At 42.1% G+C, this 27819-nt stretch overlaps 1 protein-coding gene and 1 pseudogene across 2 annotated transcripts in view; one reads left to right on the plus strand and one right to left on the minus strand.

Moving 5' to 3' along the window:
* Positions 1-17061: 17061 nt before the first annotated feature.
* Positions 17062-25981, minus strand: LOC110504474 (WD repeat-containing protein 3-like; annotated as a pseudogene). Its single transcript, XR_016494941.1, has 12 exons — positions 25970-25981; positions 24702-24797; positions 24388-24495; positions 24072-24298; positions 23775-23868; positions 23420-23521; positions 22876-22931; positions 21680-21877; positions 21428-21528; positions 18629-21107; positions 17618-17711; positions 17062-17510 (listed from the first exon to the last, which is right to left on the minus strand). The product of XR_016494941.1 is annotated as a WD repeat-containing protein 3-like (transcript).
* LOC110520417 (ganglioside-induced differentiation-associated protein 2) overlaps positions 25744-27819 on the plus strand; it is a 36905-nt gene continuing 34829 nt past the window's right edge. The window contains exon 1 of the mRNA XM_021597727.3: positions 25744-26211. The gene's annotated coding sequence lies outside the window, so the exon portion shown is untranslated. The remainder of the gene's footprint in view (positions 26212-27819) is intronic.

A 27819-nucleotide genomic window follows, 5' to 3' on the forward strand; every position in this document is an offset into this window, starting at 1 on the left:
ATTTGTTGCTTACAGTGTCTTCCGAAAGAATTCATACCCCCTGACCAATTCTACATTGTGTTGTGTTACAGCCTGAATTCAACATTTATTAAATATATATTTTAGTAACATTTTGCTTGACACCCAACATCATAACGCGTTATGACACGGTCGTAACCATGTCCTAATGTCATAACAGCTGACATAACTTGTCATAATATGGTCATAACACTGTCATGACCCATTTATTTACACCTGTTGTGACATATATTCCATTATTTTATGGCTGGTTGGTTATGACACCTACGTAAGAGTCAAAACCCACATTTATTCAAACATATTTTTTCCCTGCCAAGAAGTTTCCTTTCATTTTAGAGTATGTTTCTTAAGTCCTTTGTTGTTGTTGTAACAAATTCTTTACAGTCATGTTTTTTTCATCATTATTTGAAATAACTTGTTACAAAGCATTATGACCATCCTGTATCACTTTTCTTGGACCAAGACATACACTTTATGACACTGTTAAGAAGCATTATGACCATCATAGTCATTTAAGCCAGATAGGCCTATCACGTACATGCCCTTATGTCAGTCATCAGTCAAAAAGAGGGTTTCTTGTCCTGCTCCTGAAATCCACTCCTGCAATCATCCCAGTCATCAAAAACAGAGCATTGTGGTAGGTGGATATCTGACATCAATGTGTGCAATTACAATGATAATTTAATATGGTCAATTTCAAAAAAAGTTATATAACTTAAACATACTGTAGGCTATGGTGTAATGGAATGTTTGCCTTGTGTGGTAAGTTTTGTGAGCTTTCACACTCTTATGCAGGGGTCATAACAAGCCATAAATTAACATAACATGTACATAATTTAAAAAAACTTTTATTTAACTAGGCAAGTCAGTTAAGAACAAATTCTTATTTTCAATGACAGCCTAGGAACAGTGGGTTAACTGCCTTGTTCAGGGGGAGAACAATAGATTTTTACCTTGTCAGCTCGGGGATTCGATCTTGCAATCTTCCGGTTACTAGTCCAACCCTCTAACCACTGTACTACCTGCCGCCCCATATGTCTAAATATATGTGTCATTCCAGTGTGTCATTTTTCTCTCACCCATCGACACACAATACCCCATAATGACAATGAGAAAACATGTTTTAATACATTTCTGTTAATTTATTGAAAATGAAATACAGGAATATCTTATTTACGTAAGTATTCACACCCGTGAGTCAATACTATGTAGATGCACCTTTGGCGGTGAGCTTTGCACACCTGGATTGTACAATATCTGCACATTATTCTTTAAAAAAATTCTTCAAGCTCTGTCAAATTGATTGTTGATAATCAATCTTGTCATAGAGTTTTGACTTAAAAGGACATGAAAATCTAACTAGGCCACTAAGGAACATTCAATGTCGCCTTGGTAGGCAACTAGGTTATTGTCCTGGTGAAAGGAGAATTTGTCTCCCAGTGACTGTTGGAAAGCAGACTGAACCAGGTTTTCCTCTAGGTTTTTGTGCTTATAGCTGTATCCGTTTCTTTTATCCTAAAAAACTCCCTAGTTCTTGCCGATGACACACATACCCATAACATGATGCAGCCACCACCATGCTTGAAAATATGAAGAGTGGTACTCAGTTATATGTTTTGTGTTGTTTTAACACATTTTTTGCAGTATTACTTAAGTGCCTTGTTGCAAACAGAATGCATGTTTTGGAATATTTGTATTCTGTACAGGCTTCCTTCTTTTCACTGTGTCATTTAAATGACTATTGTGGAGTAACTACAATGTTGTTGATCCATCCTCATATCACAACCATTAAACTCTGTAACTGTTTTAAAATCACCATTGGCCTCATGGTGAAATCCCTGAGCAGTTTCCTTAACCTGTTAATCTCTGAGTTAGGAAGGATGCCTGGGTGTATTGAGTGACTGGGTGTATTGATATACTATCCAAAGCCAAATATACACATCTACCTGTAACGCTCGTCGTGTGAAGTAGGATCGGACCAAAGCGCAGTGTGGTAAGTGTTCCTAATTATTTATTAAAACTGATCACTGAGACAAAATAACACAATGGCACAACACGAAACAGTTCTGAAAGGTGCAAACACTAAACAGAAAATAACTACCCACAAAAACCCTGTGGGAAAAAGCTACCTATGGTTCCCAATCAGAGACAACGATAGACAGCTGTCCCTGATTGAGAACCATACCTGGCCGAAACAAAGAAATACAAAAACATAGAAAAAGGAACATAGAATGCTCACCCAAATCACACCCTGACCAAACCAAAATAGAGACATCAAAAGCTCTAAGGTCAGGGCGTGACACTACCAATCGGTGCCTTTCTTTGCGAGGTATTGAAAAACCTCCCTGGTCTTTGTGGTTGAATCTGTGCTTGAAATTCACTACATGATTGAGGGACCTTGCAGATAATTGTATCTAAAAGGGGCACAGAGTTGGGTAATCATAAATAAATAATGTTAACCACTATTATTCAACACGGAATGAGTCCATGCAACTTATTATGCGATTTGTGAAGCACATTTTTACTCCGTAACTTATTTAGGTTTGCCATAACATAGGAGTTGAATACTTATTGACTTATGACATTTCAGCTTTTCATTTTGTATTCATTTCTAAAATGTTCTACAAACAAAATTCTACTTTGACATTATGAAGTACTGTGTGTAGATCAGTGACACAACATCTTGATTGAATCCATTTTAAATTCAGGCTGTAAAACAACAAAATGTGGAAAAACTTAAGGGGTGTGAATACTTGAAGGATGTGTTTGTTCTCACCAACAGCACTATAGGGCTTCTTTGGAGAATCAGGGTGTCACATTGTGATGTCATCGTTCCTTCCTGCCAAAGGATGGGTGATTTCACAGTGTGATCTGGGGTTAGTTCAGTTGGCATCCTGGCTTTGGGGCCCTGGCTGGTTGAGCTCTGGACAGTGGCTACCAGGTCGTAAAAGTGGCTCAGATTGGGATCCAGAGAGGAACATGTCACACCCAGTCTGGTGGCTTCTGGGTAGTATAAAACAGCTCAGTAATGATCCCATTTGTGAGTTCAGCAGGCCCCAGTTAGTCAGCTTCTTGATCAAGTCAAAATCAAATAAAATTGTATTGGTCTTAATCACAATTTTTGCAGATGTTATCGCAGGTGCAGCAAAATGCTTATGTTTCTAGCTCCAACAGAGCAGTAATACTTACCAATACAAAACAACACACACAAATCCCCAAAATTAAAATAAAGACATTAAGCAGCCCAGCGATGACTACCTCATCATTAAAGTGACATTGTGATTTGTGCACATCCAAAACACCAACTGGAACAGGAAGAGAAACCCAGCCGCAGTGAACCACCTGACTTCTACACATGCCACTTCTCCCTCCTTTTATACCTGCCATGACACCATCCTTTTTGGACCAAAGGTCACATCAAATAAAAGTTTACAGAAATGCACTTGCATCTATTCCAGGGTATTGGTTCTGGGTGTGAAAACGTTCTGTTGTTGTAACACGCACGTCGTGGGAAGCAAATGAATTGAAACATATCTAAAAATGAGTTGGCTAATTTTCACACTGCTATCGGATAGCCAAGTGTGATCTGTACCATGTTACGTCTGGTGTGGATTAGAGATTAGTCCGCAGCTGTCCAGTGAACCTTATCGTGCCTAGATCTCCCGGTTTCTCAGAGAACGGGGTAACCTTTCAGTCCCTTGAGGGCGAGGGTGAGCGGCTGGGACCACCTGACACCGGATCGCCTCCCTGGAATTTGGGGAGCGGCGATGTCCGTTCACAGAACCCACCCCATTAGGGATGTGGCATCCCTGAATTGTGTTTATTTGTTGGTTGCCTGTCATGAAAACCTTACCATCAACTGCATATTAGTCTTGTCATTGAATTTCAGTGTCAGTGAATCTCTTCTCTTCAAAACCACTCCACCACATCATAACCTCTGTGAATTTATGACCCTCGCCTCATTTCTCCAGTCCTCCCTGTCCTCCTCCATCTCTCACCAACTGTCTTCTCTCCTCCATGCTTCTCTCTCCTTGCCACATACTCCTGTGTTCCTTTGCCCTCGTTACACACAAACGCACGCACACGCACGCACGCACGCACGCACACACACACACACACACACATACACATACACATACACATACACATACACATACACATACACATACACATACACACACACACACCTTACATACACACACATAAACACGTAGCCCTGTTCTTTGGTGACACGTCGGCCTGGCAGGCAGCGCAGGGCACTACAAAGCTCCAGTGATGAGAAACCTCCCAGTCCTGCTGAGAACCCATCTTCTGTTTCACACCATTGTAAATTTATGCGCTCAGCACTGGGCACTTAGAAGGCTGCCCTTTCTCCCTCAGAGGAATGAAGGGATGAAATGAGGGAGAGAGAGTAGAGAGGAGGGAAAGTCTTTGCAGAATGCGGTCTCCTTTACTCTTTTTGCCTCTGTGTACCTCTGTCTTGCCCTGCCAACTCAGCAGTGCGGTGGGCCTCAATACACATTCCTACACTTCTTCGTTGCTTCCCTCTGAATTATCAGGTGCTTAATATGTGTGTTTTACAGGCTTGGGCTGAACATGTGTGCTGGGAATCGGGTTGCTGGAGTCTTGGAGTCAGAGAAACAAGCTCTCACAGTATCACATCAGAATTAGACGTTCGTCCATGTTTCTCAAACGTCAAATTCCGAAGTGTTTAAGGTTACGTTTAGAAATTAACTCCGAAATCTTAATGTTAGGCATTAACTCAGAGTGGTTAGGGGCCAAGGTTAACGTTCGGGATTTCTGTTGCAGGATTCAAACATGCAACCTTTGGCACCAGAGGCAGATGCTTACACCCATTTTCCAGCCCAGTCCACAAAACCCTATCAAAACTGAAACCTACTTGAAGATAGGGGCGGCAGGCAGCCTAGTAGCTAGAGTGTTGGGCCAGTAACTAAAAGGTTGCTAGATCGAATCCCTGAGCTAACAAGGTACAAATCTGCCCCTGAACAAAGCAGTTAACCCACTGTTCCTTGGCTGTCATTGTAAATAAGAATTTGTTCTTAACTGACTTGCCTAGTCAAAAGAAGGCAACTGTGGCCACTTCCCTTTTTATCTCTGGCCATCCTCAGAAATGGATGGACGTCAAATACTGACTTGTATCACGGGGACCTGGCTGCTTAGGGACCTATGCACACAGTGAGACCACAGCACAGCCAGCACTGTGGTTCCCACAGCTGCACACACACACACACACACACACACACACACACACACACACACACACACAGTCTTGTACAGCAAACCTTATGTAGACACACAATTCCGTCCCATTCAAAATCGTATTTTCCCTAAACCCTAACACTAACCCTAACCCTAACCCGTACTCTTACCCTAACTCTAACCCTAACCCTAACCTTAACCTTAACCTTAACCCTAACCTTAACCTTAACCTTAACCTTAACCCTAAAACCTAACCCTAACCCTCAAACTAACCCTATCTCCCTAACCCTAACCCTAAACCCAAGTCTAACCCTAACACTAATTATAACCTTAACCCTAAACCCCCTAGAAATAGCATTTGACCTTGTAGGGACCAACAAAATGTCCCCAGTTGGTCAAATTTTAGTTGGTTTACTATTATTGTGGGGACTTCTGGTCCCCACAAGAATAGTTAAACATGTCCACACACACTCATGCACACACACACACACATTTTGCACCACATAGCAACTGCAAAACACTACACAGTAAGTACACTGAGAGATTAGACTCACATTGAGGATTTGAACAACTGAGAATAATACCAACAGTAGTCATGGCATTACTGAGCTTATCTACTTTTGTGATAAGATCAATATTTCTGGGGAAATTTAGAAGGCTGTCTTGTTCCGAGCCACGTTGACGTGATGACAACTCATGGAATAAGTCTCTGAAACAAAATATCCAACACTTATCGGAGGCTTGTGAATGTGGGTGACAAAACAGAGTTCAAAAAGACACACAGGCAACTTATCAGTCAAAGCTGAAATGACTGACTGACTATTCAACTCCTCGCGTCAACTGAAATGCAGAATCACACCTTGTGACGAGAGCAAGACTCAGAGGGGTCCTCTGCCACTTAAAACCCATATGCCAGCCAACGGCCAGCCGGGGTCATCCGGTCTCCTCTCTCCCCCTGTCCTCCCTCACCCCATCTCTTCTCTCCCCCACCTTATCCCACCCTCACACCCCCTTCTCCTCACACCCACACCCTTTCTCCCCCTCCACAGATCTCCCCACCCTCATTCTGTCTCCCCCATCTCCTCCCATCATTACCCTTTCTCCCCCCTCCATCGATCCTCCTACTCTCACCCTGTCTTCACTCACCCCCTTCCTCCCGCCCTGCCATCCATGGATCCAGCTGGCCAGCCATTCAGATTTACCGCCACACTGAAACATGGCGAAAGGGATCCGGGGCTTTCGGAGTACTCAATGTGAGAGATGGCTGCATGGGCAGAAGAGTGTCAGGGCGCAGTAATGAAAAGAGTTCAGAAGACATAGATAACAAAGACAATGATCGTGGTCATAAATTCTGGTCCAGACGCATCAAGTTGTCCACGCAGTCCTTACGTAGGGTGTCAGGCAAGGTAATAAATCATAACCCAGCTCTGACATGAGTTACTGTCGCTCATTACAGCTGGCCAACATGTCTCCTATTCCCTCTCTCTTTCTCTCTTACTATTTTTCTCTATGTCTCTCTCCCTCCGTCTCTCTCATTGGGGTGACTGGTGGATGGATGCATCCATTTGCTAGAGTCTCCGGGGGTTATAACATACTCTTACCCAATGTCGTATGTGATACAAGTGTGCAGTGAGAGGTAGCAAAAACAGCGGTGGTGTTACACACACTTTCTTTTTACAATTTGGACAAACGGCGCTCTCATATGATATGGGCGGTTAATCGCCTCTGGTGTAATTCATATTCTATTCAGGCAGTGTGTCAGGCAGCTTCAGAATGAGGCCCCCCACAGCTTAGTGGCACTCTGCCCAGGCCAGACCTCTCCACCCTTACTTCACCAGCTCTCTGAAAACCTCACCAGAGAGAGAGCAGTCCATAACACTCTCGACACCCTAGACCAACAATATTTAAGACTTGTCTTATCTACGATCACCTCGTTTCCAACATTTGATTTAACCTTTGCTAAAAAGAAGGGAAATATAACCTTCAAGGGTGGTTATGTGTTCATAATTCTTCTTACCTTCTCGGCTAAACCCAGATGAAATCCGGACAGCTTAAATCAACATAGACTTTCAACTGACTATAGCAGTAGTAGTGCGTGATGAATGAAAGATTTCTATCATTTGACAGATTTTTTTTGTCACAGTAGTTTGGGAATTAAATAAAAAGTGCTGCCAAATCGGTGTAATGGAAGTGTGGGAGTCACTGTGTGCTTTAGATAGATTTATGGCTCTGTCGCAAGTTAGCCAGATAAAATGTTACTTGAGAGCAGCTGAAAATGTAGCTAAAATAAACAGAGGAAGAAAGAGAAGGAGAAAAACAGAAAACAGAAAAAGAAATCTTAGAGACCAGGAAAACACATATCTAATGATCTTACACATGGTGCTTATCTTCCGAACAGCTGAAAATACCCCTCTTTTCTAAACCATTGATAAAACAACCAAAGGGAGAGAACTCTCAAAGAGATTTCCTTCCCTTCCCTCCATTCCTACCCTCCACCTCTTTACAGCCAGCACAAGCCTCTGGAGTGCAGGCCTGACTCTGTTTAGCCAGCCTGCGTTAAAAAAGGTTATCTGTAATGTTTGAAGGTGCTAAGCAGAGATCTGTCAGTGTGAGCACGCTGGGGGGCTACTCAGGGATGTAGGGAGGGATGGAGAGTGAGGTTAGAGAGGAGGAGGAGATGAAAGAGAGAGGGAGTGAGCCATTTAATGGTTCTATTGGATGAATCCCGAGTGAGAGATCAGCCGTGGCCAAAGACGACCACAGGGCCCTAGCAGTGTAGCTGTAGCTTTAGCTGTAGCTTTAGCTGTAGTGGTGATCCCAGCCCATAGGAATGGCAGCTCAGAGCCATGAAAGAATAGACGACTTCAATTGGGTTATTGGTCTGTAGAGAGACCAGCGCGGCAGAGAGAGGAGATGTCTTTGAACTTAATTAAACACTAATATGAAGCAGTCAGCAAGTCTCCCTTTGTTCTGGAAGGGCTTTGGGAAGAGGTGGGTGGAAATCTTCTCCTCTGTGAATCCTGGTGTCCTGCGTGGGGTGGGGGGTTAGTAGAGGTGTTATTAGTGAGTGAGACGAGGATTAAACCGTATGTTTTGGTGGTATGTGTGAGTGTGTGCATGTGCGCCCAAGCTGGTGTTGGCTACCCTGTCCAGCTAGAGGGCTGGCCACTGACAGAGGGATTACCCTGAGCTCAGAGCCCAAGCCTGCCTGCTGACAGATGACTGGGGCCTCAGAGTCAAGACACACCCTGGGGACACACACTCTGCACCCTCATCTGACCTCTAGGTATGAGTGTGTCTGTGTGTGCATCGTGTATGTGTGTTTGTTTGGATCAGCGATCGTAGTGAGCGGGCAATAATCCAACAGGCTGGCAGCCAGTCTAACTGTACAGGGGGATAAATATTAGCTACTCAGCTCTGAATATGGCAAGAGTGAATATACTAGCTTTATTGTTCCCTCTATGTGCAATCTGCCTACATTAACCATTGCTGACAGTAGAGCTACTAGAGCAGGGCTCTCCAGCCCTATACCTGGAGAGCTAGCCTCCTGTAGGTTTTCACTCCAACCCCTGTTGTAACTAACCTGATTCAGCTTATCAACCAGCTAATTATTAGAATAAGGTGCGCTAGATTAGGGTTGGAGCGAAAACCTACAGGACGGTAGCTCTCCAACAACAGGGTTGGAGAGAGAGTGTGAATCTATAACATAAGACAGATGAAGAACAACTATGGCCGGGTTTCTCGATTTGATCGGTCTTATGGATGCATTGTTACTAGAGTGCTTTAATACAAAGTGGCTCATATGAGTCTCACTAGCTCATGAAAATATCTGTTAACTTTACCTAATATTAAACTAATACATTGATATTCACCAATAATTACTATATTGTATTTATCAGTGTCGAGATGGTAATAAAAGACTATAGAGCGTGTTAATTCATGGTTGATTGACAGTTTGACCCTCTTTCTGGGTGGTCTGGGGGATTCTTTGACAGGCGGTCCTGACCCTTCTTTCAGACAAATAAAACATATTTAAAGGGAATAGCCGTGCCCACATCAAGCTTAAATTTCTCATCTCCAAATTCTGACCTGTCATGTTAGACACAGATTTCACGTTCCCCTTTAAAAGAGACACTCTTCCACTTTAAAGATTCTACCTTTTCTCCCTCTTGGGGTATTTTGACACATTTTGATATGGTTCATGCTGCACTCATTACAGACCCAGGGACTGACTTGGGGTTCTGGATGTTGTTGTTTTTTCCACCCACAAGACTTAACAGGCATTTTTGGAATAGCTTCTGATTCCGCCTGATATGTTTCCTAGACTTTGGAGCTAGTTTTGATACCTTGAGTCAATGGTAGGTCAAACAGAGACATGCCCACTGCAAAAGAGCATCCATGTGGTCTCACTCTTCCCTACAGGATGTTTGGGTTGGACTTCCTCTTTGTGTGTTATTTGACTGTGTGGCTAGGGGTAGACTCAGAGAAGTGGTTGTGTGCTGGTTTTAATTGGCTGGTCTACTGTGTCGACTCAGAGTAGACCAACTGAAATGGCTTTGGATCCTTGGACATATCAAAGACTGGAACACCAATTATCTCTCCAGTCCTCCTATGCTGCTAAAATAAACTGATATGGGTAGTTATCTTCTCCTTAGTCCATGGTCCACACATCTACAGATAAATAAGATGCCTTATAACTTAAAACATCAATTGTCCAAATGAAGGCAAGGGAAGAACTACGTACATGTACTATATATAGAAACAATCCACTATTCAGTCTGACTCATTCATGCAGCTCAAAATGAAACTTTAGACCCACCAGGTAAGGTCAGCAAAGTGTACTGTGTTTGTGAGTCTGTACAGTACAATATTTATGCTGTGGGTACAGGTATTTGGGATTCTTTAATGTTTTTTAAAATTTCATAATTTAACTAGGCAAGTCAGTTAAGAACAAATTCTAATTTACAATGACGGCCTACACCGGCCAAACCCAGACAACGCTGGGCCAATTGTGCGCCGCCCTACGGGACTCGCAGTCACAGCCGTGATACAGTCTGGATTCAAACCAGGGTGTCTGTAGTGACGTCTGTAGCGCTGATATGCAGTGCCTTAGACCACTACGCTACTCAGGAGCCCACATAAAGTAACTCTACATAAACCTATATGTCATCGATGCTATGGATTTGGGTTATGCTCCTGTATGTATTGGTTTCTGTGTTCCTGGCGTGCAGCGTTTATAGATCCAGTAAGGCTTTTATAAGACATGAAATTGGCTGTCTGTCTGGGGGATTGTGGGCCCTCCGTCCAGTCTTGTATGTGATCACTCCCATGGAGACTGTAGATACTTCATCACAATGGCAGACTTTACTCTCCACTCCCCAGAAAAACATCCCCCAAATTTGTTGCAGCGTTTTTAGAGCTTAGATTGGTTAGTTGTGTAAAAAGTCGGTCATTTCTAGCACAGGAAGTTGTTTGCTTTATTTTCTACATAGTTCTAAGTAGAAAATACATAGTTTGTTGTGACCATTTACTTTTAAATTAGTATAATTTCTGTGAAATATGTGCCCTCCAAATGTTTGCTCTAATGATGCTCTTTGCAATACATGCTTTGTGTATTTATGCCACTTCATGGTCTGTAGCATAACACGGTCTACTATATACTTGTATCCAGTTGACTAAGATATTGTGCTCAGTAGCTACTTTGTGAAAGTGTTTGTATTAGTTTCCACAGGCTGTCGTCATTGCTTGTGTGTAATCCAGATTTATGTCACAGTATATTTAGATAATAACATAGATTAAACCTCCAAATCTCCCTCCACGTCATTTCGTCCGTCAGTCCTGCTGCTTTCAAACATACTCCATAAATCCTCAGGCAGAGTGCCGTTGTTCAAGTGTTTTTGGAACAAATCTGACCAGAGCGAGTCTAATAGATTTGTATTTATTTGCAGTGTTTAATTGGACAAATGAACAGCATTCCAGCAGGGACCAATAGTGTCATTATTGTTCTAGAGAATAAACACTGAGAGGTCCTGCATGGACTATATAACCTTAGGATAAACATGGCTCTCAAAGGAAAGTATTGAATGTCTGTTTATGGGTAGTAATATGAAGTGCAGGGCTCAAAAATGACTAATTACATCAGCTGCGTGGATTTCTGGGGAAAGCTCTTAAAAGAGGAAAGTAAGCAGTTTGTGTGTTGGTGTGTGTGTGTCTGTGTGTGTGTTGCTTCATAAGGGCCCATGAAGGGTTGACCCCAGTGTGGGGTAGGGGGGAGAAATGGTTTCCTCTCTCCTGATCTCTCCAAACTCGCGTTATTAAAACATGCTCCTCTCTTCCGCCCAGATGAGTGGAGGCGTGCTGCTGACACACTCAACATGTGTGACTGACTGACGCTGTTTAGGGAGCACCTCCACTTTCAGCTCCTGGGGCTGCAATACAACAGCCACCATGACTCTTGATGGAACACACTGCTGGAATGGATAACGAGGAAATTAGAATATTTTTATAAAATGTTTCTATCTACTTTTTCTAATGTTGAAAGTTGAGATGAGAATGGAGGGATAGCCTATAAATAATGACATGAAAATAAAAATCATGGTTTATCCTCACGACTGCTGTAGCTTTATGAATGTGGTGGGAGGTATAGCAGAAATATGCAGGGAATACTAACCATATTCACATAAATAATGCCACAGTGAATTTAAAATTCAAATATGAAGAAAATAAAAATGCAAGAAGGAAAGAAAAGAAGAAGAAGGTTGGACAGAGTTGAAAGGCAGATGCAGATAAAGGAAGCGTTCACATGGTAACTACTCCAGAGAGAGATGGTCAGCACTGGGCATGACTGAGTGTTCTGTCACCTCATCACTCAGACCCTGACTGGAAGACCACCAATCTCTAGCCGTCTCTTGCCCCATTCTCATAGCAGCCAGGTTACGACTCAGGGTCTTCTCAGACCGATCCGCCATATCTTACTCAGGTAGTTACAGGCTTATTTACTCCGAGTGGTACAGTGGTCTAAGACACTGCATCTCAGTGCAAGAGGCGTCATTGCAGTACCTGGTTTGAATCCAGGCTGCATCCCATCTGGCTGTTATTGGGAGTCCCATAGGAAGGTGCATAATTGGCCCAGCGTTGTCTAGGTTTGGCCGGGGTAGGCCATCATTGTAAATAAGAATTTGTTCTTAACTGATTTGCCTAGTCAAATAAAGGTTACATTTAAATGTTAAAAAAATAGAGTGACTTCTTTGCAATTGTTTGTGGTTGCTAGGCAAAAGCCTCCCAAAAGAGCCAAAGAAGTACCACAATGACACTGTAATACAAGAAGTAATATTAATCTATGTGAAAGATATAGGTCATGAACTGTTTGAACTTGGAAATGATAGACAATGGATTATTTGCAGTGTCACCTCCATGCTGTGGTATGCCACTAATGTGATGGCGATTCTGTATTGATGGGCAGTTGGGATCAGTGGTCTGTCAGTGTCGGACGGTTTCCATTTGCTTCCACAGCCACAAAGTCAGATTCCACAGCCACAAAGTCAAAAATGGCACCAAAAAAATTGCTTTATCGTCTTAATTTAATGTTAGGGTTAGGCATAAGGTTAGCAGTGTGGTTAAGGTTAGGGTTAAAAAAAAGAATGTAAGAAGATAAATTGTAAAAATGGTTGGGTTTATGACTTTGAGGGTATAGAAGCTAGTGACGACCGTGTTGGACCCAGTCCTAACCTTAACCATTATGAGCTAAACAACAGAACAGGTGCTAGGGCTGTAATCTACTGACACAGGCTTGGATAGGGGGCTTTGGATTCACATGGACTCCGCAGGTGGCTACTGCCAAGAGTTTTGGGAAAGGTAAGACTGCAACCCAGTGGTCATGTTCAGTAGTGTACTGTCTAAGCGCCTTCTTTTTCTCTCTCTCTCTTCAATCCTTCAGTGGGTCACAGCTGACTGTTTTGGAAAACACTCATATTCTCTGTACAGATTCTTAAGACTTGTGTAGATATAGGAGAGGTCCTCTGCATGAATGCAGCAAATACAATGGATACACATCTGCTTTCTACCTGACCTGTGTGGTTGACCTACTTATTGATAGTCATTCCATACTCTCGTGCTGCTGATTCAGTTTCTGCTGTTCTGCCTGTGCCTACGGAACCCTGACCTTTTCACCAGACATGTACTTCCTTGTCGTGGTTCTGCTCCAGATTCAACTGTTCTGCCTGTGCCTACGGAACCCTGACCTTTTCACCAGACATGTACTTCCTTGTCGTGGTTCTGCTCCAGATTCAACTGTTCTGCCTGTGCCTACGGAACCCTGACCTTTTCACTAGACATGTACTTCCTTGTCGTGGTTCTGCTCCAGTTTCAACTGTTCTGCCTGTGCCTACGGAACCCTGACCTTTTCACCAGACATGTACTTCCTTGTCGTGGTTCTGCTCCAGTTTCTGCTGTTCTGCCTGCGGCTATGGAACCCTGACCTGTTCACCGAACGTGCTGCCTTGTCCCAGACCTGGCGTTTTCAACCCCCTCTCTCCCTCTCCACCACACCTGCTGTCTTGACCTCTGAATGCTCGGCTTTGAAAAGCCAACTGACATTTATGCCTGAGGTGCAGACAAGTTGCACCCTCTACAACCACTGTGATTATTATTTGACCCTGCTGGTCATTTATGAACATTTGAACATCTTGAAGAACAATCTGGCCTTAATGGTCATGTACTCTTATAATCTTCACCCGGCCACCCCTCAGAGCCTGGTTCCTTTCTAGGTTCCTTTCTAGGTTTCTTCCTAGGTTTTGGCCTTTCTAGTGAGTTTTTCCTAGCCACCATGCTTCTGCATCTGCATTGCTTGTTGTTTGGGGTTTTCGTCTGGGTTTCTGTATAAGCACTTTGTGACATCTGCTAATGTAAAAATTGATTTATTAATACATTTGATTGATTTGATTATAACACTGTCTGTATAGTCTTGAAACAGGGCACATGATATTCATGTCAATCCATTGAAATCTATCCAGTTACACCCACATATAACTGCTACGGATAAGCGCTTATTCTACAATTCTCTCTGTTTATTCATCTGAAGAGCCAAGAGTCAGTATGAGAAAGTAGTGGGTCATTTTTCTGGATCAGTCACAGCTATGGAACCAACCATTGAGCCCTATTTTTCCTCCCAGGTACACTGGCCTGTTGTATGTGAAAAGCCATAAAGCTGAAATTAATAATAAACTTGGGGTCCTTGTGTAGCTGTAGCCACAATACATATGAGTGAGATGGAGGGAGGAAACCTCAAACATTTTACTCACACTCTGTGTGCCATGGCTGTTATGAGTGTTCTGTAACAGTGCAGAATATAACAGGTTGACAAAAACATCAGGAAAAAAATCTCTCACTTTTAGATATTGTTTGAGGCAGAGAACGAGATTACACATGTACAACTGGAAAAGTGTGCTATATTGAATAAGACAAGGTTAAAGGGCAACTGCACTTCCTGATTTGGACTTGTTTTAGATTTGGTTCTTTAAGAAATGCTAGCGGCCATGGCTGAATTCAAAGGCAAGTTGATTTCAGTGTCATGGTTTGATGTGGGTGTCTTGTGTGTGTTCGCATGTGGGAAGAGTTAGCCAAATTGTTTCACCAATTAGCTTCACTGGCTGGTCTGCAAATGTGGCAAAATGTATTTAACTTTGGATAGCCTAGCTCAGGGGCTAGTTAGGGGCCGTCAATAAATTATACCATTTTAATGAGATAATATTTACATATGGCAAACCTTTTAAATTTCTCATTAAATTCCCCAAAATGTATTTCTACAATTTATAGTTGGTTTGCCATTTTTAAGTCATTGAAATTTTGAGTTATAGGAATTTGAACATATTGTCACATTTACATTGTGTAATTTACCAATGGTCCCTAACTAACCCCATAGGGTTTTCCAAAGTTAACAAAAATGTACCACAGGCATTACGATTGGGTCCCATGAAGTTGTGTTCCAAACTGAGGATTACTTGTGTGTTGCAAGCTGTGGGCAGGATTGAAACAAACTCAACATTCATTTATGTTGTGATACAGTCACGAACCCAAGCCTCACAAAACGATGCCACGTAAACAGTTTTCTAAATGAGAAGTTCGTTTTTAGGGGCAGCTGCTTTTTAAATTGAGTTCATAGTTTTACTGAAAGGTAACTTAAATGTTGGGGGTAATATTCAGGTCAAACTTTGTTTGCTACATAGGGTATCTGAAAATGTTTCATACTGTTTTGAAAAGAAATGATGCATTCTAATACCATTTTGAGTTGAGATTAGTCTGTAATCCATTGCTGGTGTGTTGTAACATTGTGTGTGTGTTTCAGTTTTTTTCTGAAGAATTTTTAATTTAGTTAGATGTGACATTTATAGCTTAAAGAGCCAAATTCAGCCTCATAAAGAGTTTCTGGACCTTTTCACAGCCTTATAAATACAGAGTTAATTTGATTTTTGTATGCTACAAGATTAAAAAGCGAACAGGGGGAAAAGGCGTTTTAAGGTGTCCATTTCATTAATTCACAGCGCCCTGCGGTCAGGATATAAACACACTTGTGGAACATTACGTGTTTGATGTGGGTGAAACATTGCCAATGTTAAGTGATTAAAGTTCAGGGTTGTGGAAAAAATGAAAGCAGCCCATATTTCAGCAAAATATGGTACTGAAAATTGAGATGGGAGAGATGTGGGTCCTATACTCTACTCTTGGGTGAATTATGTTGTCAACATACACAAGGTATAGTCACCATAAATTCAGCCTGGGTTACAAGAGCAGTAAAGTCAAGCTGAATCTGCCTCCCACTGATGGCAGTATGGAATAACTGTGGTGAGAAGAGAGGGCAACCTGGTCTCAGAGCATTTCATGTTATTCTGTACGTAAATCTGAGTCGCTCCATTTAGTATATGTTATGTTTCGTATGGTACGTATTCATTTGTGAATGTCCATCACCCATTCATATGACATGTTACGAATTTGCAAAACATAAGATATGTTACGAATTCTAGCTTGGTGTCTGACGTTAGATAGCTAGTTGAAGGGTTAGCTAAAAGGGTTAAGGTTTGGGGAAGGCTTATAGCTAACATGCTAAGTAGTTTCATAGTAGCTAAAAAGTAGTAAGTAGTTGAAAAGCTGGTAATTAGCAAAAATTCTGAAGTTGTCTGTGATGAGATTCAAACTCACAACCTTTGGGTTACTAGATGTTTGCATTAGACGCCCATCCATCCACTCCAACCAACTACTCTATTTTTGTTTTTGCATTAAGTAATCATCGGTCTTATCTAACTGTACCAAACGTATCATTGTAATTTGAGTGTGCTGGATTTATACTATGTTACATCTAGTCTATGAGACCAGGCTGGAGAGGTAGGAGGGGCTCCCCTGTAGCTGACTGAATCTGGTTCTGTATTGTGAGCTCTTTGGGAGTGGCAGTCTTGGTGGTCTGAGAGACTGGTGGTCTGTGACAAATCGGACACCGCTCTCTATCCCCCTGAAGTCCACTTCGGTTTGGCCCTGAACCAGCCCTGAATCACTCCCCTAAGCTGTGATACAGGAAAACCCAGAGAAACAGGCCTAAATCATACCTGTCAAACCCCCATGTGACGGGAAACTAAGACCGGCCAGGGAGGGAAAAGTCCAACATGAATTGTATCTATTTAAGATGGAGTTTTATATGTTTTATACGAGACTGTGGTTGCATAGGGATCTGCTGTGTATACATACACTACTTCCTTTTGACTTGAGTTAGGGCACAGTGGATTTATTAATTCACAGGCGTTCTGTAAAACCTGAGGAAGCGAGGCTTGACATGAGTGACTCAGACACAGTTTATTTAGGAAATGAAGCATGTCATTGAACAACAGTGTTATGTCCTATCAGGATCCTATAACAGTTGAAATATAAAACTAAACAGTGTAAATCTCTGCTAAAGGCCTTGCCTGCAGTAGCCTACTAGTCATGATGTGGGGTAGATATCAGAAGAAGCTGGTGCGAGGAGGACGGGCTCATTGTCATGGCTGGAATGGAATAAATGGAACAGTATCAAACAAACATATGGAAATGACATGTTTGACTCCGTTCCATTAATTCCATTCCAGCAGTTACAATGAACCCGTCCTCCTATAGGTCATCCTACCAGCCTCTAGAGAGAGAGTGATTCAGGCGATGATGAGTAGAGCTCTCTTCTCTCTCTCGCTTCTCATCGAGGCGGCGTCGGCAAAGAACATGATGTCCTCTTTGCTCTCGACCTCCACCTGGAGAAACTGGAGACCAGCACTGTTGAACCCCAGAACATCCAGGAGCAGAAGGCGAGAAACAGTTTGATAAGACTTGTGGAGTAAATGTTTGTATATTCTTTGATTGGACTTACCCTGAACTCTCAGACTTTAAAGAGGGTGTTGCTTCTTAGCTCATCTATGACAGTTGGCAGCATCTGGTTACTGGAGATTTGGCCAAAGTGGACCCTGGAGAGATAAGGACCAACCAGCACAGTGAGGACAGACACAGACAGACATGAGGCTCATCTACTCGGAAGTACCACAGAGACACCAGACACACACACCTGTGTGAGGTTATTTGCATATTGTTGTGTCTGATGTAAACCTCTTATCTCCACAACAGAAACTTTTCAGCAAATTGAACAAATTACCATATTCTCCCCATTAACAAACATACAATTATGAAACTTCAGAAGCTATTGTGAATACATTTTCTTGGTCTTAGTCATGAAATGTTCAGAGTACATAGCTTTTTATATATATATATATATATATATATATATATATATATATAAATATAAAAGAAAAATAGGAAAATTAGCAAAAATAGAGTTACAAGGTTTTCATCAGAAATGATGTGAGAGAAATGCACAAACAACTGACTGACAAACACTTATGATTAGTGTAATGTTGTTTGTTAGCATGTCCATCGTCGCGAGACGTCATCCTTCCAAATATAGTGTTGTTGACTCGACTAGTGGAAGTCTGGAAAACTATAGTATTGGATTGTGCGTTTCAATGGAAGCGCCGGCTGTTAACGTTCGCATTTTATTGGCCGTAAGTAGAAATGTAATTTTCCTTCAGGAGAGGCATTTCCTTGTTTTTCCCATTTAGTTTTTCCTTGTTTTGTCCATGCCTCTTTTCCTACTGTGTGTCGGACAATGTTTTAGTAGCTTATGCAGCATTATCTTATGATATCTAACTTGTTTGAAGTCAGAATTCTTTTTCGGAAACACCACCTCTGTTTGGAGCTCCACCCATGCAAAATAGCAACACATAACTAGTTTGAATCTAGACTCCATCCCTTTATATAATCATCCTAAAGGGAGAACTTCCCCAGGTTATCGCACTACTTGAGAAGCCTGTGTTGGAGGCTAGCATACCTGAGCAGAAAGAAGCGGCACACTAGCTCGACCTCCAGGCCATCCTGGACATAGCTGTTGAAGAGAGACAGCAGGTCTGGGACGTAGGGGAACGGCAGGACCAGCAGAGACACCTCCGGCTCACTGGAATGGGCCTTCTGCATCATGTGCCATGACATAGTGAGACGGCTGCAAGGGAGGCAGAAGAGGATGTAGTTACAATGGTTACATGATCGATTAGTGAGGAATGGAGCTAGTACCCTGGGCTATGCACGTATCATAATTTCAGGTGGGATTAAAAATTAAAAAGGCCACAAGGATAAGATTGACTTTAGTTGGAGGCAACTGTTTGCCGGCTGACTGGCAGGCTGATGCTCCTACATTTTCCTTATCTCTGATCTGTACAGCTCCAGAGCCTCCATGACAAGCTCAGCCTGAAGAGAGACACATATACTGTATACACACACACACATACACACACCATTACAGATTACACACATACAACCTCTCCATCTCTGCAGTCTAGTTACTTGACGTGGAGACTCACAGCTGTCATGACTGTCCTGTGAGGATCACAATGGGACAGATCAGCTTGGAAATGGCTGACAATAACAGACCTTCTCTCACCTGCAGAGTGGAGGAGGGATCTGGTGTGGGGGTTTTGACCTCCACACCCTGTCGTAAATTTAAGGAGAAGACTTTCTTTATTCCCCTCCAGTATGAACAAAGGAATCTCTGTTTCACAGACTTTTCCCGACAAACTCTAACTCGGTCAAACGTGAATACTGGAACAATATTTGTAACATAATGTGGCGTGGGGAATGGTCAGTGGGGAGCTATGGAAAACTAATGTGATATTGCTTTTCGTTTAGTGATGTCATTAAAAACTGTATGGACAAAATACTGTAACTTGGAAAGTATATCCCCTTTATCTGTCAAGTTTCCATCCAATACGTTGTGCATGTAGTATGAAAAATGTTTAAAGTATTGTTGTTAAGATAGGAATGTGATTTTAGGAGGTATAAGAGAATCTATCTCCTATAAACTATGCATACATAGGTAGCCATGCCCCGAGTGAGGTCGGAGAGCGTGTCAGACAGACGGAGCTGTCCCCTTCGAGCCTTGTTAACGAAATTAACATTAGACCAGGGAACGTGAGGCGGGTAGCTACACGTTTGAAATGGTTGGTACTTTGAACCTCAACACGAGGTGAAGAAATAAACTCACCTTCCTTTAGACCAGAGAAACAGCAAGCTGCAGCTCATGTTCATTGTGGGTCAAATCTTGACTATCAACATGAGGAGGAAGAGGAAAACAAACCCTCTCAGACAATCACTGGTACAGCTGATTAGCTGTCCCGAATAAAATATATTGAACTCTTCAAACCATCCTACTACCATTGACAAAACATTGTAGTACGCTACTCTCATCACATGACTGGAACCATCGGCACAGCTGACTTATCTTCAAATAAGCAGCTTCAGGATCGAATGGAACCGAGTGAACTCTGTAGTTCTGTTCAGGACTACAAGCCGGACAAAGACATCCACACGTAAATACATTCATGATTTCCTATTCCAAACGGGTGGCGGTTCGTGTGCAAACTATATGATTCATGTGAGAAAAGTCCTGAAATGTATCGACGATAAGTGTCTTTTTCTCTCTTTCTCCATGTTGTTGGATAAAAAGCCATATTGTGAATGTCCGCTAGGGACCTTTGTCTCATGTAGTAAGTGTGTATGTTTCTTCTGTGTTATTTTTTAGTTGGCTAGTAAATAAATAATTAAACCAATTTGTGTAGCACTGAATCATTAGCAAGGCTGGGTTTTTTGCAGATGCTTGAGTTTACGACTGTTCAGAATGATGATATGAGGTAATGATTAATAAGAGCTCCAGCTCCAGCTGTTTATTGATGTAATAGATATATATACCTTATAGAGTTTAATTCCGGAGATGGTAACTCTAAAAACAACCTCTGGTGCCCCAAATCCTAATTAGTTAATTGTTACATGATTAATTTAAATTGGGTTACAATTAAACATAGTTAGATGATTAAATAAATAACAATAATCAGATTAATGAAAGTAAAGTCATGACACAGCTTTGACTGTCTCTATGTTCTTCTTCGCCACTTCTGCTGCTTTTGGTCTCTCCAGGAACCTGTGAGACACACGAGACGTCAGTGAGAGAGAAACGACACAGAGAAAACACACCTTTATACTTCCACTGTTTGAAATAAATAATAATAAATTAAGTCACTCCGATGGGAAAGGGCGCATTTAGGTCACATAATTGCTTGCCAATCATCAATATTCAACACATTTTTAATAATGGAACTCGAGGCCTCCTCTCCATATGGGAAATGTAACAGCATGGGAGTGAATGTCACCTCTAGAGTTTGGATGTGCTCAAACTTGACTGCATCCCATTGTTGTATCTTCTTTTCCTTCCCCGCTGTGAAGAACAGATGGTTTTGGGAACAAACTGAAGGTACATGATGCTGAGAAAAGAAAGAAGGAGAAGGAAAAGGAAAGCAGATGAGAAATGACAAAACGGCGACATGAAAGAGCAGGTGGGGTGATGTCATCGGTCAGAGGTGGCTAACTAGGACAGTGTTTCTGAAACTGGAGATTAAATTAAATATTTTACTGGAAATGGGGAGAGTGAAGTCAACGTATATTAAATGATATCATATGAGACCGTTGGTAAAGCGTCCACATTAAGCCATTTACACTGACCATATGTCTGACGGCTTAGGACAATATGTTCTGGCAGTATATTATATATTCATATTAACATTAGGTTATACATTTTCTGTACCTGTCATCATGGGCAAACATAGATCGGTGACAGTCCCCAAAATCCAGACCCCAGATCTTGACGTTTCTGTCTGCAGAACCGGTTGCTATCATGGCACTGTCCTGACAGGTGGAGAAGAAGTAACATTCAAAGTCAAGACAGATTAGACACACACAGCAACTTTAACCATGCACATTCTATATTCATCTACCGTCACACATTACATTAGTTTTTAGTTTAGATTGGTTTGCCAGATTGAGTACTGGTACTCACATGAGAGATGTCCAGGCAGAACACAGGGAGCTTGTGTCCATACAGAGAGAAGAAGAACTTGAGTGTGTCAGTGTAGAAGACATTGACGGTACAGTGCAGCAGGTAGACAGCCAACAATCTCTGGTCAGGAGAATATTTCACACATGCAACACATCCTCATCCAGCTGCAGTGTACGCATGCGTTTCATCGTCAGCCTCCTGCAACACACACACACAAACTCCAGTCAAGGGCTCACTCCATAGAAGCTCACCTGAATAACACCATGCAGCCTGGGATCACTAGTACCTGCCTGGACAACAGTGTCTCCTGACCCCTCCTGTCTCAGCCTCCAGTATTTATGCTGCAGTAGTTTATGTGTCGGGGGGCTAGGGTCAGTTTGTTATATCTGGAGTACTTCTCCTGTCCTATTCGGTGTCCTGTGTGAATCTAAGTGTGCGTTCTCTAATTCTCTCCTCTCTTTCTCTCTCTCGGAGGACCTGAGCCCTAGGACCATGCCCCAGGACTACCTGACATGATGACTCCTTGCTGTCCCCAGTCCACCTGGCTGTGCTGCTGCTCCAGTTTCAACTGTTCTGCCTTATTATTATTCGACCATGCTGATCATTTATGAACATTTGAACATCTTGGCCATGTTCTGTTATAATCTCCACCCGGCACAGCCAGAAGAGGACTGGCCATCCCACATATGCTCGCTCTAATTCTCTCTTTCTTTCTCTCTCTTGGAGGACCTGAGCCCTAGGACCATGCCCCAGGAATACCTGACATGATGACTCCTTGCTGTCCCCAGTCCACCTGACTGTGCTGCTGCTCCAGTTTCAACTATTCTGCCTTATTATTATTCGACCATGCTGGTCATTTATGAACATTTGAACATCTTGACCATGTTTTGTTATAATCTCCACCCGGCACAGCCAGAAGAGGACTGGCCACCCCACATAGCCTGGTTCCTCTCTAGGTTTCTTCCTAGGTTTTGGCCTTTCTAGGGAGTTTTTCCTAGCCACCGTGCTTCTTCACCTGCATTGCTTGCTGCTTGGGGTTTTAGGCTGGGTTTCTGTACAGCACTTTGAGATATCAGCTGATGTACGAAGGGCTATATAAAAAAATAAATTTGATTGAACTTCTTTGCCTCTAGTATAAAACAGCATTACTGTGTTATTGACAGTATGTGAAACAGAAGGAATACATCTTGGCTTACTTCTGTGCAGCCTCTCCATCCTTAATCAGCTGAAACTCTGACGTCACTATCCCCCTCTGAGGAAATAACATAATAGTCAAATAAACAGTCAGAGCAAATGGGAAGGATTGTATTGTATGGGGGCAATCCCACGGTAAAGGAGTGATATTGAGACTTTAAAATGTATGTCAAACAAAGTGCAGATGCAACGTTTGGTAATGTCATTTTGCTACCAAACTTTGCATCTGCATACTGTTCTTCAAGTAAATTTGCTTTTGTAAAAAAAATATGTGGAAATTGTTCAAAGTAATCATTGTGCATAGAGTTGTATGGTTTGTTTAACTTTTAAAACATTGGTTTTTGTTTGACATACTGTAGATTTTAAAGTGAGTCTCAGCATCACTCTGTAAACGTGGACTTGTCCATGGGCTTTTATCTACAGATAAGGGAAACTTTGGAGTTGTAATGGAGATTGGCACTTTAGAGGATGAGATCCATGAACGCTCTACATGTATTGTGGATGATGTTGAACATGGACAGGTAGATCCTGACAGACAGACAGTACCTGATCAGGAGACGGACAGATGGTCCACAGAGCTCCGTTATGGGCATTGACAGTCTCCAGGAGGGTTCCTGATGCCAAGTCAAAGATCTGAATCTTACCACTCTGACAGGAGAGGAGAGAGACAGACTTGGTTAGCCCATAGACATTACATCATTGTATCTGTCCCACTATGGCGTCTGTGAGAGCATGGGCAGCGCCAACATGGCAAAAGTCCTCAATGGCACTGCTCATAATAAAACAGACTAGACTAGAGTCCTCTCTCGGTAAGCGTGAGTTCCACACAATAGTCCAATACTGGATAATACACATCTGCAGAAGTTTGGTGTATGTTAGTGTGTGCATGCATGTGTGTTACCTTGGTTCCTAGGATCATCTGCATTTCTCCAGGGACGAACAGGGAGCAGAGGGCATACTCACACGCCATGGTGCGAATCACCTGCAGGGTAGACCTGTGACAGAGAGGAACTTGGAACTTGTTACGACACCCATTCAGAATGAAGAAAACTTCTTATAATATGTGTCTAGGTGTCATAATATATGTAAACTTTTAAAGATGCTGGAAAGCCTAAAGCTTTAATTAACTAGATTTAACTTATACAGTGAAACCCCATGGTCAGGTCAATCCTAGCGCTGTGTGACCTGATGTTTCTACCTGTTCCAGACTTTGACAGTGTCCCCGGAGAGGCGGAAGGGACAGCAATGTTGTCTGAGCTGAAGGCCAATGTGCGGGCACCCTGGTCTCCCAGGGCGAGCCTGGAGATCTTAGTGCCCGTGGGGTTCTTGTCAGACGTCTTGAGGCTGTAAGGCTCCACTGTGTTGTTCTGGAGCAGCATGGCTACCTTCAACTCCCCACCCGCAAACAGCAGGCAGTCCACCCATCTAGGATATAAAGTGACACAAAATGTTGGTTGGTTGATTGAGTGTGTGAGAGTATGCATTCGTGTGTGTGTGTGTGTGTGTGTGTGCACCTAATCTTGGCAGAGGCCTTGATGTTGGTCAGTCTCACAATCTCATAAACCAGTTTCCTCTTCACCACAGGCTCTGGGGCTTCCTACTCCTCTGCACCCTGCACATCCCTACACGAGGGGGCAGCAGCACCTCATCTTTATATATTCACAAATGTAATCATCATAACTGTATATATAAACATTTGAAGTATTTAGTTTCATTGGAATTAGATTCCACACCTGTTTGACGAATGTCCCAACTTGAACTACATCTGCAGACTGGTTTTTGCCATGGCTGTAGTGACAGCGTGATCTCTACTCTGTCTGCGACTTACCTGGCCTTCTTCTTGGCTCTCTTCAGCTTCTTGGCCATCACCCTCTCCACCTCGTCCTGGCAGCACACTGAACACCTCCAGCACCGCGTCAGAGCCCTGACGAAAGAGAGGGATGGGGAAAAGTAGGAAAGATCAGAGAAGAGAAAAATACACATCATGTTAGCGATCCGAGAAATGTATGACAATAAACCAAACACCGACCTCTATTGGACACTGTACTTATATCATTTCACCTAATTGGTAGTTTAGCAGGTAGAGTAGGGAACAATGAAACATTCAGGGACGTGAGGGTAATGAGGTCGAATACTGCTGAAGGCACTCTATTTAAAATAAATGTATGTGAAACCACACTTTCTGCACTGTTGTTCAAATAAATCGTTTTTATTTAGTATAGTATCGCTTATGTCTTAAGCATCCGAAATAATGCCATAGATTCGGTTTTAGAAAAATAGTAATCCTGAAAGCAAAACATGGAAGCATTATGTAAACCTGCTGGTGTTCCAACTGGCCCTACTAAAGTCAACGATTTACCGCTGAGCCACGGAGTTTTGATGAAAACAGTAAAGAGAAAACATGTATATTTGATAATCATACGCTGCTGTTTATTGTTGACCAGCATATATCCCTAATGTGCACTGTGAACCGATAATGAAGCTCTAAGGAATTCACCGTTTTTTAGTAGAATTTTGTGAAAGCTCTGAAGCCTTCAGGAAGCTTAACCCTAACCTTAAATTAAGACCAAAAAGCTTATTTTTGTTTTCATTCATTTTTACGATATAACAATATATATTTTGGGGGGGGCTATGGTAACTAGTGGAAACCCGTTTTCTGTCTTCTGGGCACACGAGGAAGACCTTACTAATCAAACACATATGTAGTCGAACACAAACTATAAAACATATTTTTTTTTAAAATACAGAAACACATAAACACAGAGAGGCAGAAAATACGTATATTTTAAATATGTTGTTATGATTATTGTACTTATAATCTTGTTCAATTGCAATTGAATTATCGATCAGTCACAGTAACTAGTTTTTGGATTTATTACATTAGTCTGTTTTATGGGGTTGCTTCTTGTGTTGTTGTTTATTTTATTACAAAATATCTCTGCTCTATGCCATATATTTGACCGTATATCTAAATGCATACATTTACCTACAATATAGAAAATGCTCTCGAGGATTTACTTACCGATAGCTGCAATTCTAATAGGTCCTCTGAATGCTGTACTATGCGTTTTACACAAATATTGGGATTTATTGTACATCCCTGGGCATTATTCCGGAAGGGATTGTTATGCGTGTTTGGGTTCTTTGTAGTGAATCAGCTGATCAGGTACTCGCCTAACTATAGTAAACGTGACTGTGCGATGGGAATTGGCTTGATCAAATCAAGTTTTGCCATGTTTGTGATCATAACAAAATCATGAAGACTCCCTGCATTCGATGCTTTTTGTAATTCAGTCCTGCTCGGAGTAGACAACATATTCGTGGACGAAGGAAAACGGGTAGGTGTAAATGTTTCTTCTGATTACCTAACGTTAGCTAGATAAATACATATTTGATTTCCTTCCCTTTTTCGACCTGCTACTATTTGCTGCCGTGCTAGCAGGTTATTTGCGAATCAAAGTAAAACGAAAGCAAACGCTGCACTGGTAATGTATGTGATGGTCAGCTGAGCTCGAACTCCATGGTTGGTGATGACGACACATTTTATGTTCTCATTTGATGTTTTTCCCATAAATAGGGCCTATTTAACCGTTCAAATGGTAATAACATAATATGAGTAATGTCACAAGCTAAAACACTAGGAAATGTTTGACCATGCTTCAGTAAACACAAATGTATACTTTTTTTTTCAAGTTATGAAAATTAGCTAGTATATATTTTGTCTTCATTCTGCATTTCATCGAGTCCTTATGGTCCATTCAAATTCCCTGTCTGTTTAGGTGCACTAATGTAACAGTAATGAGTCGGACCTAGTCAGACCTTGCTTGCCATATTCACCCAATTTGATCTAACTGCCACCTAACCTCCCAAAAATGCAATCAGAATATTTCAAACATAATAAAATGTCTACTGACAAATTTGGCTTCTGCTATTTAGGTGATAGGCTTTATTTGGCAGGTTGTAGACTAGAAGTTACAGAAGTCCTGCAACCGGTTAATTTATTACTGTCTAGAACTACACTAAACAAAAATGTAAACGCAACACGTAAAGTGTTGGTTCCATGAGCTGAAATAAAAGATCCAGCAACTTAGCACAGCCATTAAAGAGGAGTGGGACAACATTCCACAGGCCACAATCAACAGCCTGATAAAGCACGGCATGAGGCAAATGGTGATCACATCAGATACTGACTGGTCTTCTGATACACGCCTAGGGTAGCAAATGTTCAGAAGCTTTCCAGTAAATTAAGTTACGCCCTGGAATTTGGGGAATTTAGCTTAAATTCATTTTAACATTTTTTAGCTTATAACAGTTAACCTTTTTTGTGGGATACATGTAAGGCAATTCTAGGGCTTGTGGCATATTTTGGTTAACTATCCCCAATTCAATAGAATTGCAAACCTCTGCATGCACAGTGCATTCTTCCATCACATGTGCAGTGCACTCTCATCACATGTACAGCTGATTCTGAAGATCTTGCACTCTAATGAGATGCTATTGAGCCCACACTACAAGAGCACAGTCACAAGGGACAACAGACACACCGGTCTCTACATTTTCAGAAAAGCTGAAGGCAGTCATCAATGACCTTGGACCACAGAAGGTATTTGCACTGGTGACAGACAATGCTGCGAACATGAAGTCTGCTTGGTCTAAAGTGGAGGGGTCCTACACTCACATCACACCCATTTGCTGTGCTGCTCATGCATTGAATCTGCTTCTCAATGCCATCATGGCACTGAACAATTGGTTGGATACACTCTACAAGAGAGCCAAGGAAATGGTTAGGTTTGTGAAGGGTCATCAAGTTATAGCAGCAATCTACCTCACCAAGCAAAGTGAGAAGAATAAGAGCACCACATTGAAGCTGCCCAGCAACACCTGTTGGGGTGGTGATGTCATCATGTCTGACAGTCTCCTGGAGGGGAAGGAGTCTCTCCAAGAAA

Source organism: Oncorhynchus mykiss, chromosome 3 (assembly GCF_057628025.1).
Source record: "Oncorhynchus mykiss isolate SJ-2025 chromosome 3, ASM5762802v1, whole genome shotgun sequence".
NCBI lineage: Eukaryota > Metazoa > Chordata > Actinopteri > Salmoniformes > Salmonidae > Oncorhynchus > Oncorhynchus mykiss.